Source organism: Tyto alba, unplaced genomic scaffold (assembly GCF_018691265.1).
Source record: "Tyto alba isolate M040663 unplaced genomic scaffold, T.alba_DEE_v4.0 Super-Scaffold_29, whole genome shotgun sequence".
Lineage (NCBI taxonomy): Eukaryota > Metazoa > Chordata > Aves > Strigiformes > Tytonidae > Tyto > Tyto alba.
Genome location: NW_024881303.1, coordinates 1,209,060 through 1,213,761, shown reverse-complemented (window position 1 = coordinate 1,213,761; position 4,702 = coordinate 1,209,060). Strand labels below are relative to the sequence as shown.

General features: G+C 47.6%; 1 long non-coding RNA gene across 1 annotated transcript; it reads left to right on the top strand.

Moving 5' to 3' along the window:
* The first annotated feature begins 2,667 nt into the window (after positions 1–2,667).
* LOC116960089 lies at positions 2,668–4,449 on the top strand. Its single transcript, XR_004406185.2, has 3 exons — positions 2,668–3,089; positions 3,210–3,384; positions 3,741–4,449. It is a non-coding gene; the product is annotated as an uncharacterized LOC116960089 (long non-coding RNA).
* The last annotated feature ends 253 nt before the right edge of the window (positions 4,450–4,702 follow it).

Here is a 4,702-nt window from a genome sequence, read left to right as displayed (position 1 = left end):
ACAATATTTCTACAAATCTTTAAGAGAAAACTAGAACCTTAGATGAAATGTCAGTACTGGAATAATGCCAGTGTCTTACCCACAGTTTAGCACTTTTGGGGAGTTTGAACCTGTCTGAGGAGAGGGTGTAGGGCTAGGAAGAGCTCACGGGACCACAGCTGCAGTGTCTGAGGAGAAAAGCAATAAGGAAGTTTCCAAATAACAGGGCTTTGGCTTCTGTTTAGGTCAGATAACTTTAAGCTTCATACTCAGGAAGAGCAGTGCTTAGTCACCTGAGAAGTGACTGATTCTTGCAATTAGCAGAAGCTTGGAAGAACTGTTGCTTTACAGTTGCCATCTAATTTATAAAAAAATAATGATTTGCTAGTTTATTCAGCTCTGACCTTATTTTAAAATTTTTTCCTGGAAGTGAGAGTCAGAGCCTAGATTGTTTCAGTGGCAGGAATCGTTCAGTGGAGTTAAGAACATCGCTGAGCACACTGCTGTGCAACGTCCCCCCCAGAGCCCCCCATCACCCCGAAGCGCAGCCCTTGGAGCAGTTCCCAGGCTGTGGCATGGTCACGGGCTGACACTGGTGGCACGGGACGAGGAGGGGATACAGGGATGAGGTTGACCATGACGATGGCTTTCCTTCCCAGAGTGTCCCCAGTGCACAGCTGCTTTGACTCCCTGGGGTGGCGCTTGCCTTCTGCCCCCCCCTCCTTGGGGACAGCTTGGGGGTCAGAGCCCAGAGCGAAGCCCGTCCCTGCCAGTCCTGCCCAACTGTTTCGTACAAGACTTTGCTTTTTCCAGCTGGACATTTTTGCATCACTTGAGAGCACCAGGAGATTACAGAATGTCCTTTCCTCTTCAGGGTTTTTTAATTAACATTTCTATTATCGAGCTTAATTAGCACATCTCTGGCTTCCATCTGCTTTTCTCTGTTACAGCCTGCTGAAGACACTTTGGTACGACATTATGCATCATATCATGAAGAATAATAAATGAACATTGTTGTGTTCAGATTACACAGCTCGAGCTAAAAGATCAGGCCTTGAGGTCGAGAGGCAGCCACTCCTTTTAGCTCCTGGTTTATTTCTGGTTTCATCTGTGGTTATTTCCAATATGCTGGTCAGAGAAATTGCACGTGCTGTGAGTACTAAGTCAACCAAGCACTGGGAGGAGAGATGTTCAGTTGTCCTCTGAGTGCTTGTCTAGACTACTTCCACTTCACATGTGCACAAATCCCATCGTTTTTTTGCTAGCAACGTCCGGGGGTTGCATTTACTTCACAAAATCTGATGTTCCCCCACTGCAGTGGCATGGGAGGGGACAGAGCGATTAATGTACAGCGACTTTTTCCATCTCCGAGGAGAGATGGAAGTTGCCAGCTTGACTCCCTTAAGCCTGGCAGTTTCTGACAGGTGAGTGTTGGTACCAGCTCCCCTTTCACCTCCCACCAGTGGCAAGCAGCCCGTGAGTGCCCTGGGCCACCGTCCCCCTGTTTCTGGCACCCTCTGCTCAGCTGACAGCCGAGACCTCACCCACCACCCCACGGGCATCTTCCAGCTTCGCTCTCCCCATGGTGCCTCTGGCAAAAGCATCTCTGAGTCGCAGCACCACTCTCGGTCCCTCTGCAGCCATCAGCTTTGCTGCAACCTCTGCTAAAAAATTCTGGGGAAACTGTGGCCAGGGAGGGCCTGAAAGGCAGGTATAGAAACAGGCTATGTGAGCGCAAGTCCCTCCAGCCCGACCCTCATCCTCCTCTTTCCCACTGCGAAGGCTGCGCTGCTGCATCGCGGCTGCGTGTGTGCACAGCCCCAGGCAGAGGATTTATTGGGTTTTCAGGGCCCTGCAGGAACCTGCACAGCTCTGAGCAAGGGTGCCAGTGGGTGAGGAAGGAGAGAGCAGGAAGGGGAGAAGAAATCCTCGTGCTACCCCGCGCTGCAAGAAAATTTGTGAACACTGCTTACTGCAGACAAAGGGAATCTGTAAAGACGGCTGGTGGAGCATCCCCCTCCATCCCCAGCAACTGGTCCTGCACAGCCCATCCTCCTCCCACCTCCTCCTGCTCCCACAGAGGCTTGGCCCATGCTGCCCCTCTTTTCACATGTGTGTGCCCCCAGCACAGCCTCTTTTCACAGTACAGCATACTTGTGACTCACAGATCGCATCATGTATCAAGCTGAGTTTTCTGGCAAAATTAGCTGTTTAATAAAATGTTTTCCACTCCCATTTCCCAGTTGTTTTGTTTTTGTTTTTGTTTTTGTTTTTGTTTTTTTTTTACTGCTGGAAAAAGATGGCACAGATACTCCATGTGTTTCTCATCCCCTTTCCTAGGGACAGTCCTGCACAAGCTTCTCCAAGCACCACTGTCATCAGATATTTTGCTTGAAGCATCACCGTGACTTTCTAGTGGGATATTCAGCGTGCAGGGTCCTGCTGAGTCCCCCCCCCATACTTCATCAGAAACTCTCAAGGAGTGTTTGCGCTTTGCTGACCTGGGGTGGTGGTAATACTAATGCTGCAAAGAGGCATTTCAGTGGGCAGATGGGGTTGACGCCTGCCCCAGACCAGAGCGCACATCTGTTTCCTCTTTGCATTGCAAATGCTTCTCTGCTACTGCTGATGTAGGAATTTACATTTACACTCTTGTAAAACATCATAGTTTGAAAATGTAGCCCTTGCTCTGCTGCAAATGGATTTCTATATTACTATATCCATATAGATATGAGCATGCATGTATGTAAGTACTGAGTCTAATGATCTCCAAGTAAGAATTTGCCTATTTCTGGCAGCCTGCTCTCATAACCAGCCCGTTATCCGATACAGCTGATATAATGGATGGTTTTGCACGTTAAGGATGTTTTCTTTCTCTCTTCATAGTTTAAATTGAGTATCTCTGTTTATGTGAAATATCTTTCAGCCAAGACAAATGACCCAATGCCAAGGCTCAAGCAAGGACTGTATCCTCCTTTGCCTTCAGGTTTGGGGAAAGCTTGGCAGGGGCACTTGGCATCCCACCGGGCAGCCGCTCCTCTCCCTCCCTGCTCAGGCCCGTGCTGATCTCCCTTCTTCTACCGATTTCTGATGGTGGCTAACGCAACCAGGTATGCAAATCATCACTTTTCCTGCTCTGAATATTGTGCCTTCAAACATCTAATTGTCTCCCGATAATTATTTTTTTTTGTATCTTAACAGATGTTTATCTTTTAAATAATTTGTTATAGCAGTATAAATAATCTACACATATAAAGAAGTCTTGTGTCATAAGAAAACATTCTTCAAAGCAAATGAAAAACTCTGCAGAGGTGAGCTGAAACCTAAACTCCAGATGAAAGACTTACCACTGGTTCCCCAATTTTTTTCTGGAATGGACCAAACCCACGCACCCTGGGCATGAAGGTAAAGTTGAGTTTGTCTCTGGGTCCTGTATCTCCTGCTAACACTTGATTTTTGTCCCGAGCTGTGAAATGGGCAGGTCAGGGGGCAGGCAGCGTACACCTGGAGATGCTGTTTGGTGCCCGGTGGCCCTGCAGCATCCTGCAGCGTGGCGGCTCAGCGTGACAGTAACGTGACCCGGGTCCCACGGGCTCAATTTTGTGCCGTTTCTCACCAGGTTTAACAAGGACAAGGTAATTTCGGTGGTTCAGACCCCCTGGGCCACGTTGTGAGGTCAGGACCAGCCAACTTTGTGTTCTTGTCTTGGCTATAAGTGCAGTGAGTTGGGAAAATCTGGTATTTTCTTGTCCTGGTTCCAGGCACTACGAGTTGGGATGGCACTCCCCAGCTGTACCTGAAACTTCAGCTGCCTGCATCGCAGCCCACTCTGGAAGGTACTAGAATTACCTGACAAGAATTGTGACCAAAACGGAAAAATTCCGACCGAAGTCAAACATCTCGTGACCCTATAAATAGCGACCCTAAGTGAGACCCTTTGAGCGCTCTGGGGTCCCAGCACACTGTGACCCAGTACCTCCCCCTGAGCTGGGATGTCCTCGGGTTAGATTTTGTGAGGATTTTGAAGAGTAGATTTCGCAAGGATTCCCGAGGTCATCCACTGATAGATTCCGACAAAGAAGAAGGGTTCAAAGATCATCTGCTGACAAATGCTGACGAAGGAGAATAATGAGTAATTCACTACAATTAGATCTTGTGAGGTTTCAAAGATCATTTGGTACTAATAATTTACTACAGTACGCAGAGAGAGAAAAGTCTTGATCATAGGTTAAGCTCGATATGTGTGTGTGTGTCTGTGTGTGTGCGATTCGATTTAGGAAACTTTGTTGTAAGTCCTGTGTGGACCTTGCCATTTTCACATTTTAACTAAGTTACTATGTTGATTATAGCAAATTTTACTAAATTGCGCTGATAATTGTCTGAGGATTAAGTATTGTTAAAAACCATGCAACCTAATCTTGTGATTTACCTTAATAGTGCTAATAAATTGTAAATTGCTGCTACCTCAAAGTAGTGTAGGATCCATAACCACACATTTTGCAACAAACTGGTGAAGTTGGCAGGATCCTAAATCACTCTTCTGCGACAGGTAACCATTTGCTCTGGCTCTGCTAGTACATAAAATAGGCCAAGGCCAGCGTTTTGCCTTCAGAGGGACGCGTGGTGGCAGAGCTCACATCTGTACACCAGAATGTCCTTCCCAGTTGGACATGTGGGCCTCATCCGTGCTGGTTCCCAGGGGTCCTGTGCCCATGAGGCCCCG